At 44.1% G+C, this 15,717-nt stretch overlaps 1 long non-coding RNA gene across 1 annotated transcript; it reads right to left on the bottom strand.

Moving 5' to 3' along the window:
- Positions 1 to 12,430: 12,430 nt before the first annotated feature.
- On the bottom strand, positions 12,431 to 14,619 carry LOC145798491 (uncharacterized). Its single transcript, XR_014339398.1, has 2 exons — positions 14,448 to 14,619; positions 12,431 to 13,520 (listed from the first exon to the last, which is right to left on the bottom strand). It is a non-coding gene; the product is annotated as an uncharacterized LOC145798491 (long non-coding RNA).
- Positions 14,620 to 15,717: the final 1,098 nt, after the last annotated feature.

Raw genomic sequence — 15,717 nt, 5'->3', positions numbered from 1 at the left:
TCTACTATAACACCAAATGTACATTTCTGAGGATTCAGCCGCAACCGATACTCTCTAATCCGTTGGAAGAATTTCTGCAAGGCAGTGTAGTGGCCCACTCTTTCCTTGGACTTGCCAATCATGTCGTCCACGTACACCTCAACCTCTTTATGGATCATATCCTGCAAAATTATGGTCACAACCTGTTGAGATGTAGCCCCAGCGTTCTTCAGCCCAAAGGCATCACCCTATAATAATAGGTTCCTCACAGGGTGGTGAAAGCAGTTTTCTCCTTATCTTCGAGTGCCATCAAAATCTGATTGTAGCCTGAAAACCCATCTATGAATGAAAGCAGCGCATGCCCAGCAGTGAAGTCCACTAATTCGTCGAAATGCGGCAGAGAAAAGTCGTCCTTCGGACTGGCTTTGTTCAAATCCCTGAAGCCCACACATATCCAAATTCTGCCGTCCTTCTTCGGCACCGGAACTATATTAGCCAACTAAGTTGGGTATTCAGATACCAGCAGGAACCCTGCGTCAATTTGGTTGGTGACCTATTGTTTGATCTTCAGAGCCCAATCCGGGCGGATCCTTCGGAGCTTCTGCTTAACAGGTCGGGCCTTTGGGTCAAGAGGGATCCGGTGCTGTACAATCTCAGGATTAATTCCAGGCATGTCTCCGTAGGACCGCGCGAAAACGTCTTCAAAATCTTTTAACTAAGCGACTAAGTGCTCGTGCTCCTCTAAGGACAACGTGGACCCGATCTATACCAGCCGTGGGTCCTTCTCAGTACCAACATTAATTGTAGTGATTTCATCAACCAAGGGTTTTACAAACCTCTCCTGCTCTTGATCAAACAAATATTGCAAAATCGGAGGAATTTCTTCCACGTCGTTTTCATCAAAATTTTGAAAATCCTGATTAATGCAATAAATTAAAGGCACAGAAAAGTACTCAGAAGCCACAGTCGTACCATTCTCATTAATAACATCCAGTCCGCCTGATTCCTCTGTTACAACAGACTGAAAGGAAAAAGAAAAAGACGACCTGGACAGGACAGTGGCATCCGGGTTATCACCCCCAAGAATATTGGACTTAGACTCAGACGAGCTGCAACCTGATTCTGACTCCACAGACTCAGTGGAATCAGATTCCGGCTCACTGCCTGACCCGGTGCTGCTTAATAAAAAGCCCTCATCCTACTGCCAGATGAAGGAGGATGCGATGGATGCATCGAGAATGCTTGAAGATGGGCCCACAGCCGCTTCATTCCCGATCATGGAAACTGAGAAGTTATCCCCCAAGCACTCCTGTACGATCTGAGGATCTGAGAGTAGACAAGCCAGTGCTACCCCCATCTCGATTTCTGTGCGCTCAGAATCCTCCTCCTTGCACTTCTCAGCCTTAGCTGGTGGGTCTGTCTGCTCTTCGGCAACATCATCCCCGGACAATTACAAGTCAAAGAAAATCTCAAATCTCGGCAAGCGCCGCCTCTCTGCATTTAGCCATGGCTCCGGGAAGCCGCAGAACGGGAAGTCTTCTCCCTCCCTGACAAACCGTCTATTTAGGGTCCCTTGGATAGGTCGGTGCACCAACTCATAATGCTTCCCGGCCTGCTTGGCTCTGGCTCTTCTGGCCATCTCTTTTCTTTTCCTCGCCCAATCCTCCTTGGTAGGCAGATAACCTAAGCCAAAGGTATATGGATTGTGCGGCACTTCGGCTGATGCTACAACGCCCTTCCAACCACTTCGCCCTAATCCCATCCCGGGGATGTGCTGAAGCTTGTTCATAAGGTAGACAGACTGTACGCTGACGTATAGCCCCTCATCAACAGGTGGGATATTCTGTACAACCCGGGCCTTAGCTAGGGTAAATCCTGATAAAAACACATCCTCCGCGCCATGCTCAATCTCCAGAACTGGTGTAGAAACCTCTGGCGGTGGATGTATTGAAGAATTGCCAAAAACAATTGCCACCCCCTTCCTGTGGGGGTACTTCAACATTTAGTGTAAGGTGGAAGAGACGGCTATCACCTGGTGTAGCCACGGCCGCCCTAAGAGTAGATTGAAGGTTGCAGGGACATCCAAGACATGAAAATCAATATCCCGTTGTCCTGGACCAACCTGAGTTCGAATCCGTACAGTCCCCATCACCTCTCGGCTGGTATTATCGTAGGCCTATATCACTTGGGCAGTAGGTACAAAATCCGCGGGTTTCAACCCGATAGCATATGTCGTCCTCGACGGACACGTTGATAGCAGATCCTGTGTCAACAAGGACCACCGGTATCCATTTCTCTCTACATTCCACAGAGATGTAGAGTGGTTTGTTATGATTTGAGACCTCAGGCGGCAGTTCCTTGTTAGTGAAGGTCAAGGTCGAGGAAGCTCCTCTCACGAAAACCAGCCCTACCAACTATTCGGGCGTGGTATCAATTGAAAGTTTCGCCTTGTCCATGGAAGAAAGGACAACTTGTCTGTGAACTCCTGAGGCCATAAGTAGTCCCCAGATGGAGATGTCTGCTTGGATTTTCTTAAACTGTTCAGTACAGCCTCCTCCTCGAGCAGTTTTTCTTTCTGCCTTTCTGCTTCTTTGTCCTTCCCGGACGCCTCTGGTTGATCCAAGTGTGGGGGTTTGAAATACCGCCCACTCCTGGTCATGTGATCGACCTCCTCAACATACTAGGTGTCATCCAGTTGGTTCTGCCCCCAATCTTCGTTAGTGTGGGCAAGACATAAGTCATCATCTTCCCACCACATCCTGTTGGCAACTGACAGAGCTACCCGGTTCCGTTACAACTGTTCTTGTGCGCACAGCACATTCTGTCCCCGCAGGGGCTTTGGCTTTCCTAGCCCTCTCAAGATCTTTGATGTTTTCCTGCTCAAGCCGCTTCAGTGCAGCCTGTTGTTTTGTGTCTACTGTACTTAAACTACCCGGATCCTGAGCAAAATTCTTAACAGCGGTGCTCTCCGGCGATTCTTCCTGATTCCGGCCACTGTTGGTATTCCCGTTTCTAACGGTCCCTATTCTGGTTGAGATTCTTCAACAACATCTGGCTGGTCATTGAGCCACCCGTATTCTCTGCGGTCCCCTCCAAGTCGAACCAGTTGATGTTCACATCCACTGAGTCTTGCTCTTCAAAGAACTACAGATTTGTGATATCTTCTTCCAGCCCTGTTAGGTAATCTAGCCCCTGACTAGGTCCATCTTGCCGAACCACACTAATCTCTGCCCCAACTGGCATCTCTACCCACGGCTTAACGTAGTCTGTTGATGTGATATAACCACTCGGGTTGTACGCAAAGCTCACAGACCCCTCAGGCTCTGAATCATTATTCCCATCTGCCTCCAAAGTCATCCCAGTTCTGTCTTCGACAGTCACCACCACTGGTTCGGGTTGCGTTTGGGAGGTGCTCAACATGCACAAGTCCGTGCTGTCCGGAATGAACACCTCAGGCTTGGGTAGGTGAGAGGGTGTGATGTATATGCTCGGGTCATATGGAATGGCCGAGGTTTGGATCAGGTTGATGCGTTTGGGAGGTGGAGCTTGGTTATGTGGTGGGAGTGGGTTGGTGGTGACATTCGGCTTCTATGGAGGCACAATCACCCTATTGTCAATGAGATCCTGGATCTCTTTACGCAATCTATAGCACTGGTCGGTGTCATGACCGTGTTGTTGGTGAAAGGCATAATATCTAGCCGAGTTGTGGGAGGAAGGAAGTTTGTCTGGTAATGGTCGCGGCTCTAGGGGCATCAAGTGCCCTTTCTTGATCAGAACCCCCAGAGCTTTGGACAGAGACATGTACAATGGAGTAAAGGTTCTCTGGCCTCGGAGAGGATATCTGGCTATGTTGACCGCCTGAACTCCCACTCCGCATGTGAGGGCGCGAATCGTTTTGTTCTTAGCTACTACAGTTCGGACTCGTGTCACGGTTCTGAATCTAATCTCACAAAGTGCAATGTAAGACTAATAAATCACCAAAGAGTCCAAATCTGACAAATCATTTTCGAAAATCGATTTTAATAAAGAACTGCCAAACATGGACTGCTTTGCCAGATACAGAGTCGCCACCTAAATGTTTTGTTTTGGGGAAATTTAGGAAATCCTGACTCGTGCCTAAGGCCACGTGTCCGTCATCACCAAAATTGCCTCGGCTCGGGAACTTGGATACGAGAGGGGAAGGTCATGCAATAAGCACCCCTGCTCGCCCGATCAAAGATCGGTCTCTACTAAGCATGATATGTTGTTTTTGAAAACACACGTGTTCTTGTTCCGGCTTATTAGCTAACCTTACTATGTGATGCGCACAGCATACAAGTATAGACTAGATTGCCTAAGTTGGAACAAAACATCTCATGTTTGCTTGTTTGAAAACGGTTTAGAGGTGTTACTCGCAAGTAGGCTAAGTCGTGGATTTTGCCACCCTCAAGTGGGCTTAGAAAACATGGCTTTGCCACCTCAAGTGGGCTTAAAACTTGCATTTCGGTGAATTGTTCCAATTCAAGTAATCCAACCTTCATCCATAGGCATTCATGCATTTAATCAACTAAGCAGTTAACCTCATGGCAAGCATGCTAACATGGCAACATACACATCTCATGCAGTATGCTAAAGAATAAACACTCACAATGTACTCCGAGCCAAAACAGAGAACTAGTTAGAAATCATACATGATCCTAGTTCATGATAAGATGGCTAATGCAACACATGCAAAAATACAACTAAGATAGGCTCGCTATTCTAAGATGTCATTTGAATACAACTTAATAACATGTTGTTGAACACGTATTCAAGTAAATGTATTGAAATACAATGCAGTTTGTATGATGCACCGAGCCCGGTGCACGCAAAACAAATGAATGGATTCCCACATGAGAAGCATAAGTATGCTAATTGAAATATGCCCTAAAACCAACCATTATAAGCGGTTAAGTAAAAGGGAGAAAGAAATGTGGGTTTGGAAGACATATGTCACACACACGCATGCTTATTACAACAGTTGTGCCCTCTCGACAGAGGGTCCGAATGAATTTAGCTAACTAGCTAATCTAAGCTAAACTAATCATTACAAAACAACTAATTAACTAATTTAGCTAATTAATTATTACAAAACTTTAACTAATTAACAAATTAATTAAGTTACAAAACCCAACTAAGTATGAAAAACGTCTAAATTAGGCTGCCACAGCCCTGCCTCAGAATGATGACTGATGCATGCTCGATCGAGTCCTCCCGAAAATCCACCACCATGCCTTATGTTGCCTCTGTTTGTACTGTTTTAGACTTCTGAAAATTGTGCCAGCCTCCAAAATACTTCTGATCCACCTCATGGACATGCTGAGAGGTCATCGGCTAAGAGGAGTGGCCATCAGCTAGCTTTTATGGCTATCGGCCAAATTTTATAGCCGATCTACAGACTAAGTGGTAGATCGGCCACTGCTTCCTGCAAATTCTTCTTTTGCTGCAACAGAGCACTAACAGAGGCATGACAGTGTATTTGCAAGAAAATGTGTGCACAACCACACTCCTTATCATGTCTAAGTCTCAAAGGAGTGTAGTGCTCGGCTCTCGAGCCATCAATCACGCATCTCAATGCATGATGGCCAAAGAGGCTGAGTTGCACGAATCAATGTCAAATGAATGCACACATAACACCACATAAGGGACCTTAACCTCTATCGTGCTTGATCAAGAGGGTCGGCGACCGAGAATTGAGGCACGTTTCATCACTTCAAGTATGAAACATCCCTCGTTCCTCGTGTTTGGATTGACACCCTATCCAAACACAATGCAATGCAAGGCATGCACACACAATGCAATGCAACAAGCATGCAAAAATCATGCAATACAACAAGCATGCAACAACATGCTATCTAATCAACATGCTAAACATTATGAACATGCAACAACATGCAAATAACAATGTCATGCAACAACATGCAAACAATAATGCAATGGTAAGGGCCATGTAATGCAATATTCAATGGACCAAACCAACCTCAAACAAGCCTCATGCATGCCAAGACAATGGCCAAAACATGCTGAAAATGTATACCAATTGGTTCACAAGCAAGGCATGAAGGCATCAACTCTCGAGCACATTAACGGAGTGAAAAACATGCAAGTGTGACAACACTACATGCTCTGAAATTAAGCAAGGAATGATGCAAAATAACACACATAACACAAGCATAGCATGTTAAGAGGCTCAAAGCTTAAGGCTAGCAAAGGGACTTATACCATGGTCATACAAAGCAAGCCCCAAAGGGCCAAGGACAACCAAAACAGTCCCAAGGCAGGTCAAGACAAGACCAAAAACATGCTTGAACCTAGCCAACACAAGCTAGAACAAAAGACCAAAAGCACGAAGCATGCAAGGCTAATGAGGAGGATTACACTACACCTACCAAGACCAAGCATGAGATGACTTCACCCACTAAAATCAAAGTTATGGCATGTCAAAATAATCCCAAAAACACACTGAAATGATAGCTCACAAGCTTAGGCATGAAGGCATACACAAAGGCTCATTCTTAAGGCATAAAGCACAAACCCTCCCATGCATTGAAAGAGTGACACATGCGGGTATATGACCACACTGCATGCACTGAAATCACACAACAAATGATGCCAAATCATGCAAATGGCCTAAGCATTGCATGCTAGTGACTTGGAAACTCAAAGCTAACAAGCTAGAATGCACTATGGCTATACAAAGCAAGTCATGCATGACCAAAACAACATAATATAGAGCTAAAGCATGGTAAACACATGAACAAAAGCTTGTTGAAGTTAAGGCAAAATCATGCCAGAATGATGGTCCAAAGCATGATGCATGTTAGGCCAATGAATGGAATTGCACTACAAGTGCAAGGAGCATGCAAGAGGCTATCAAACCAACCCAAAACAGAGTCATGGCATGCTAAATAATGACCAAAAACATGCTGAAATGGAACCAATACATGCTAGACAAACATGCTACTTTGATGAGCCATCTATACAAGCATGCAAGACACAAGGAGAGGGGATGACCCTCTCTTATTTAAGACCTCAAAACACACTTTCCACTGCTGAAATTCTTCTGGAATTTAGTGGTAGAAAGGTCATGCAAAGGCTAAAATAAAAGCTTAAAATGATGGCCCAAAACAAGGCCAAACAAGGCACAAAAGGAGGTAGACCACCCTCAACACCAACAAGACCTTAAACAATTATTTCAAACACATGAAAATGAAGCTTTTTACAGTTGAGAGTTAAGTCAAAATAAGCATGCAAATAAGGCTAAGTAAGCAATGAACACAAAGCTTAAAAGAGGGTTAGTTACTCACCCTTGTATAACAACTTCAAAGAGGCAACTCCAGCAACTTTCTGAGCTAAAAACCAAACTTTGAGTTCAAATAAAAACCTCAAGTACCTCAGCAACAAGAATATGGTGTTTCACTAGGTGTTTGTGTGCAAAAGTGTGAAGAAAGGGCACTTTTGAGCACAAACAAACACAAATATATAGAGAGAGAAAGAAATATAGAGAGAGATATATATATCTTCTATATCAATTTTCAGAACCTCAGGAAAGGGAGAGGGGTCTCCTTTCTTATAAAAAATCAAATCTCAAGCTTGTTGAGCAAGCTTGAGACTTGTTTCAATCCCTCCATACACGTGTATGGGGGATGAAATCTTTGCTCACTAGCCGTCACAGCTGGCACAAAAATATCTGCAAAAGCAAATAAAAAGGCCTCGGCCAAAAGATATGGCCGATCGACCAAAAGGAGTGTCGATTGACAAAAAAGAGTGCCGATCGGCCACCACTTATGGCCGATGGAGAGAAAACAAGGCCGATAAGCACAAGGCTTGGCCGATGGGTTATAGGAATGGCCAACAAGCCACCCCCTTCCCCCAGAAACAAAACCACAAGTCCTTGGTCCACAACCAAGCACAAAACAGACAAGTTGAGAGGTTCTAAGGCAAGGCGCGCAGCCGAGACCTTCACCAACTCAAAACGAACATGAGAATGGATGATTATCGAGTGTTCAAACGACGACGTCCAAGTCTTAAGGACGGTCAAAAATGGGGTGTCTACAGTTGCCCCTCTTTGACAGAACTCGAAAGTCATAAGATGATGGAAGTGAATGTCAAAGCCCAGAGACAACCCATTTTTGACGAGGCCGAAGACTTAGACAAACATACAAGATTACAAAGAGATGCGCCCGCAGGCCGGGCAAGATGTAAATGACATCCACAATGCCGAACATAACTTATGATCATGCAAAGAAAGCTTTAATGAAGCACTCACGCAAAGTAAATGCAACAGTTTAAGCAAATACTATGCAAACAAGTAAATACGAACCAAACTACTTTTCATGCAGAAAGGATGTAAGAACATTATGCAATTTTCACTGCGTGTCACGCGGAGAAGGCTAATACATACAATACTGCCTGGTTTCACCAACTTCAAATGAACCGTACATACAATATCGTGCCTGCACAAAAGAGAGATTTTCACAAGTACAATATAACGGGAACACATGATTAACGTTATATCAAAATACAATATCAACACAAGACAAACACATGCACATATGATGCTGATGGAAAGGTTCATAGCAATGCAAGTGAAAAGTGCATAACAATGCAACTGAGTGTGCGCGACAATGCAAGTGGAGAGGGTGCATAATAATGCAACCGAAGCGTGCATAACAATACAAGCAAAACGTGCATGACAACGCAAGTAAGGGGACGCATAACAATGCAACCTAAGTGTGCGTGACAACGCGGGTAAACAGGTGCATGACAATGTAACCTAAGAGTATGCGACAACGCGGATGGCGAGGTGCATGACAATGCAACCTAAAAGTGCGCGACAATGCGGATGGAAGGGTGCATGACAATGCAATCTAAGAGTGCGCGAGAACGTGGATGGAGGGGTGCAAGAGAATGTAACCTAAGAGTGAGTGAAAATGCGGATGGAGGGGTGCAAGACAATGCAACCTAAGAGTGCGTGACAACGCGGATGGAGGGGTGCAAGACAATGCAACCTAAGACTGCGCGACAACGCGGATGGAGGGGTGCAAGACAATGCAACCTAAGACTGCGCGACAACGCGGATGGAGGGGTGCAAGACAATGCAACCTAAGAGTGCACAACAAGGCGGATGGAGGGGTGCAAGACAATGCGCAAGACAATGCAACCTAAGAGTGTGTGACAACGTGGATGGAGGGGTGCAAGACAATGCAACCTAAGAGTGCGTGACAACGTGGATGGAGGGGTGCGAGACAATGCAACCTAAGAGTGTGTGACAATGCGGATGGAGTGCATAACAATGCGAACAAAATGTGCGTGACAACACAAATCGTGTGTGCATGACAATGTAACAAGTGTGCACAACAACGCAAATAAGGTGCTCATGACGATACAACAACATGGAGATGCACATATTCAATGTAAGCATGGTAAAGGCATGTTATCCACAATGTTGAGATGCAACTTCAAAACGAGATGAGGCATGCTCAATGTAAGAGTGAAAAGGCGTATAACAAATGCGCATCTTACAAACATGACAAAACACATGTAATGTAAGATATTCAAAAGCAATTCTCAAATTTTGCAATATACAAAAGGATACGAAAAAGGATACACCTTGTGCATATCGAGTGCCGCATATAGAAGACACGGTTCGAGGTCACCACGGAGGCCGCTTAACTTCAAAAATGTATTTTCTTACACTTTCTTGAGAGATGAGAGTACCAATCAACAGAACTAACCCAAACAAGGGCATTACAGATCCATCGGCCACAAGGGAGAGCCATCGGCCATCAAAAGAGCTTATCGGCCAACAATTTAGCCGATCGGCCAACAATTTGGCAGATCGGCCAAAAGTGGTAGATTCAGGGCAGTTTTGTTCATTGGCCTTGGGTCTTTAAGTATATCGTTGCAAACAATATTTCCTCACTTCTCCCTAGCCGAAATTCATTCTCCTCCCTCTCTAGGCTGTTTTTCATCCTTCGATCCGAGCTTTTCCCTCGTTTTCAAGCCTCCCGCAATGTTTGATTCGCAAAACCTTAGTTATTCTCAATATTTTGAATCGATTGAAACGTGAGTTCTGTGCCACATTCTTAATTTCCTTCACTTGGGGTTTGTTTTCCTCGAGTTACCCTTGGTTTCCGTGCCTTCTTCCACACTTCGAACTTTTCTCCCATTTTTCACCCCTCGAGGTTGGTTGACTTTTGGCATTCTTGCCTGTTTTCCATACCCTCGACCATTTTCTCACTCCTCTCGAGATGGCGGACGATATTCCACAGGGTGGGGCTTCTGCAGTGATGGAGATGGATCCCGAGGTCGAGCTCTTACCTCTCAATGTTCGACCTTTCGACCCGACGACGTGCCAGCCTGCGATACACGTGTTGCCTCCTGACAGCATTCGTCAGTTTAGGAGCTTCACGCGAGGTGCACCAGAGGACCTTCTACTACACAAGCTGGAGTCACACCTGTCTTATGGCGCCACTGAGGTATTCTCTTCCTTTTTACTTTCTGCAATGTAGGTCGTATGTCTTGGATAGACGATACTGCCCTTTATCTGATCATCACGAACACACTTGTACAACACATGCTTAGTTCACCCTGAGCACATTCATACATGATATCTGTGTCAACTCGAACATATGAACACGCACTACATTTTTATCAATTCTGAACACATTCAAGAACCGTATTTCTAACACTGCTTCGCATCTGTTTGTCTTGAGCACAGCGAGATTCCCATGCCTTCCAGGGGTATGGGAACACCATTGCCCGGGGTTGGTATATGGAGCTACCTAATGAGGTTCGCCATATCATCGATGAGGCCGGCTTCGGCATTTTCTGCATGGGACTCTCGCACCTTACTGCGAGCCGACCCCTTCTAGGTACACTAGTTGAGAGGTTGTGGGACACCACCGATTCCTTTCACCTTTCTGTAGCAAGGGATATGACGATGACTCCCTTCGACTTCTCCATGCTCACTGGCATTGGAGTAGGGGGTGATCCGATCCCTTTCGACACCGATATGGGCGAGTGGGAGGCTGCCCAGATGTTCTTGCTTGGCGCTCGCCCACCTCTCTCCCAGCCAGGGTTCGTGAGATATTCGTGGTTCGAGGACCAGTTTCGGGTATAGACGCCGACGACCGGCGAGGAGGTCGAGCAGTATGCCCGAGGGTTCCTTATGTTCATGCTGGGGACCACTCTCTTCGCCGACCGGGCGAACACAATTGGCCTCTATCTATTGAGCGCACTGGTGGACGTGACCTGGATTCGGCGCTATGACTAGGGGGCGCAGGCCTGGCCACGCTGTACGGATACATGAGCTCTTCATCTCAACGCAGCGGACACCTGCTAGGAGACTACTGGCGAGCCTGGGAGGTACATCTTTTCATTCTATTTTACAGTTCTGCTTTACACTACCTGTACACCACACACACTACATACGCGCAATCTGCTTTACACTGGCTGTACACTGCATACACTACACAATACACTGCACACCCTTCTTTGATTTCTGCTTTATCTGTATTCTACTTTACTGATAAACATACTCATTATTGCCTTTTTACATTCTGTAGTTGTGGGTGTATGCCTACTTTCCGAGGCTTGCTCCAGAGTCGAAGGTGGAGATGCCCCTTGTTGTTCCCTATTCTCACAGATATGACGTGAGGTGCAAGCGGAGGCCACGGGAGTCTTTCTTGTTCTTCCGCAGATATTTTGACACCATAGCCACAGCAGAGGTATTTCAAAGCTTATAGTTCATTTGAGTTTTTATTTATATTTCACTGTCAATAGCAGAAAACAAATTGTATATCCTGCCATTTACGGATCACTTTGTAGCCCTAGGCAGTACTGCCTGATGCAGTGAGAGACCAGTACACGAGTGCTCGGGAGATTGCCCGGTTCTGGTTCTTGCTGGAGGGTCCGGTCTGCCGGGCATGGTACTTGGGCGAGCACTTTCTGTGTTAGACCCTTGGTTTACCCGATCCAGTGGTTCCGATACCACCCCCTACGCACATGAGACAGACAGTGATGTACACCCCACAGGAGATGACCGATTTCACAATCGGTTGGGATGCTGACTTTTTTAGAGATGAGGGCGACTACACCGTTTTCATCCAGACTCATCTTATGCGGCCTCTGGCCAATGTTCAGCAAGTTGAAAAGGAGAGGCATGTAGCCCCAATAGGAGGAGCGGGAGCACCGAGGGCGACTCAGGCCCGTGACAGGACTGGTTCCCGGAGGGGACGGAGATCAGAGTGGCCAGACTTGCCCACCACCAGGACTTGCCGAGGACAGGGTGGAGAGACTTACCAAATACCCATTGCTCCTCCTCCGGCTGATTATAAGTGTCACACCCCAAATCCGGGCATGACCGGCCGTGGCCCACAGGGACTTAGCCCAAGGCACACGTAAGCCTAAACACGAATCCAATCACATTGAACAACTGAACAATAGTCCAATAATAAATAACCAAAACTCAATCCAGACATGCCACAATTATAAACGGCAAAATCAACCGTAATCAAAAGCCATCCAAACTTATGGGATATAAACAACCCACATATCAAAAATAATCCTAAATGAACTTCGATAAGAATAAATATAAATATGCACAAACTTGACATAACACTCTAAACTAAAGGAATGCCCTAGAGGTCCATGCAATTGAGTCCCCGCTACGCCATGAGTCCACTCTAAGTCCTTCTAACACCTGGAAATGGTAAACAACTAAGTCAGCTGATAGCTCAGTGAGTAGCAACATGGATAGTAAATACAATTTTGAAAACAGGGTTCAATTCCAAAATAAGATATATATCACAGAAACTAGATTGGCATACAGTTTGATAAATACAATCTGTTTCAAAAAGAAGGTTCCACAATTCAACACTTAAAATACTCATGTCTCGCAAGAACATGATAAACGACATTTTTCACTTAAAACAGATTATAACATGAACACCAATAATTTTCTGGGTACCAATAAAAACAAATAATCTGCCACACATTTCTCAGGCTATAAGCCCCGTTGGATCCAATACCGAACTAAGAGTCATCCTCAGGGTGGCACCTGGGCCTTTTCTCAAAGACGATCCGATTGAAGGTCACCTAGTTGTTTTTAAAGGTCTTTTCCTTACAATCGTTGAGCACTAGAGTCATCACGGCCCAACCCGGATCTGTTCCCTAGTGGCCAGAGTCACCACACACAGTGGAATAATTTCCCTGGACTAAATACACACTTGGTCCCAATATCAATACACATCAGTTTTGCAAAACATGGTAGTTCATCATTATAAACATGAGACCAAAACAAATAGTTTACAGTATGCCAAGTTCACACATGTTTCAGAAATAATTTGATTCAATTGATAATATAATAATTTATCAAAACAGTTTAATCATGAAACAACAATTTAATTTTCCAACAGTTCAGGGTAGGGGAACATTTATAAAAATACGTAGCATGAAACTACTCACCTGAAACGCAATAATATAATCCTCGAATAGAGTGTAAAAGTCCAACTAGTGGCCTGAGACCAAGTATAAAAACTACGCGTCACAACTAATTTAAAAATACTAAAAAAAATAGGAACTAAGTAACCTCAAACTAAAGCGCACTAACACGGCTTAACCCAACTCACCATTACTCTTAAATATTACCTAAGTTCATGTTCTTCAAGGTTTAAAATCACCCAAGACATGGGTTCCGGTCAAAACTTAACTAAAAATAACTTTAAGATGAAACAGTGTTTTAAACAAGTTTTCCCAATCTATTCGCTAACTTTGAAAATTACAAAACCCACTCCACGCTATTCGAAAAATTCCAATAACCTCCAGATATGATCTAATATATCCTAAGTTTCAAACCCAATTGGTTTCACTTGATTTGCTTATCAAAATAATTTCCTACAATTTATTATATCCAGACAGGTTGTTTTCTGCAGCACTTTAAAGAAATTGACGGTTCTCTTAATATACACGAGCAATCAATGCAAGGCCAAAAATATATGAAACTAGACTCGTAACCAGTTCTAATGACACTAATTTGATAATTTTTGGATTTATACCCAAAGAGAACAACAATCCCGAATTTACTGTTTTGGACTGGTTTCCTGGACAGATTTGAATACCTCAATTTATACGGATTTTGACTCCCAAAAATTATGAAAAAAATTCAGATATGCAATTCAATGTGTAATTGATCTACTGTAAAAATTGCAGATTAAAATTCATCCGTTTGATATGGTTTCTTGATTTTTAAAGTTTGTGATTTTGTGCAGAATTTTTGGACTAAGATTCACACCGATTCTTTATACATAAATTTAGCTCCTCAAGTTTCTTAATAGGATATCTATACACACAATACATAAACCTACAACCTCTCCATGAATGAATAAAATAATTATAGAATAAGGATAGAACAAAGAAAGAAGAGAAGAAAACCTAAGAGGGCTAACCTTTGATGATCACACACAACACAACACACCCAAAAGTTCTTTGATTGCAACATTTTCTTCTTTTTTTCCTTCTCTCAAACCTTCTCCAGTGGCTGCTGTGTTGTTGCCCTATGTGGTGAACAAATAATAGAGTAGGGTTTGTGTTTATTTTATTTTATACTAGTAGTGGGCACACATAGGTCAAATAAATAAATAAATATACAAAACATATGTATAAATTATATGTAACTCAAATGGTAAGAGCCTAACTTATTAATTATGTGGTCTAGAGTTCAAGTCACCCCCTCCTCTCTCTCTCTTTTTATTTTTATTTTTATAATAAACCTTGTCTCTAAATTAAAGACTTTCACCATAAATTTATTTTAGGTTTAAAATTAATTAAAAGATCCTCCAATAATATTTAATTTGCACCTTAGAATTCACCACCAAAATATTTGAGATTGTAATATTATTATTTAATTATTTACTTAATTTTTATATTCGGGTTCTCACAATAAGCTCGTCGGAGTTCGCGGCTCGACCTCAGTATGTGCTATACTTTGCATTCTGTACAGTCATTTCATTTCAGTTGATATCTCACAAAATACTAATTTCCTCAATACTTTTGCAGGCTTCCATCGAGTACACTAGACAACCTCTGGAGCTGTCGGCCTCAGTGATGGGGATGCTGCAGAGGAGCATGGACTTGCTCAGCATTTACGGTATCTCGGTAAATTCTTTCAACCTCGGTCCCAAAACCTTGCATAATCTGTTCCATACTGATCTGATGCATTACGTTATCAATACGGCATTTGATACACTATACTCACAAACCACTCACGGCACTGATACACTGTATGTTAGGCATTGGCCACGGCCTTCATATACTGCAATCATTCACTGCTCACGGCATACATATACTGCTCATAGCATTCATACACTGTATTCGATACCATACTCAACTTTGCATAGCATAACTGATGCACTTGCCAATTTGTCCTTTTTAGGCCTCGTTCCGGATACCAACCACAGCAGGTGCTTCAGCAGGACCCTCAGCGCCTGCCCAAGCAGCAAGGAGAGTGGGACGAGGGATTTAAACATGCAGCCATAGCAGAGCCGGGCGTACTCACTCTGGGAGTAGCTCACGGGCGCCTGCCCAGATGACGATGAGTCCGACGAGGAGGCGGAGTCATCTCAGGATGAGACTGGACATGGCTCTGGTTCAGACTCTGGCAATGGAGCTGACGGCGATGATCCGAAGAGGACGAGGAGGGATTCCCGCACTTGAGGC

This window comes from Camellia sinensis, chromosome 9 (genome assembly GCF_055761805.1).
Source record: "Camellia sinensis isolate YWXY chromosome 9, ASM5576180v1, whole genome shotgun sequence".
Classification (NCBI taxonomy): Eukaryota; Viridiplantae; Streptophyta; class Magnoliopsida; order Ericales; family Theaceae; genus Camellia; species Camellia sinensis.
The sequence above is the reverse complement of the archived record's forward strand: the minus strand, read 5'-3'. Positions and strand labels throughout refer to the sequence as shown.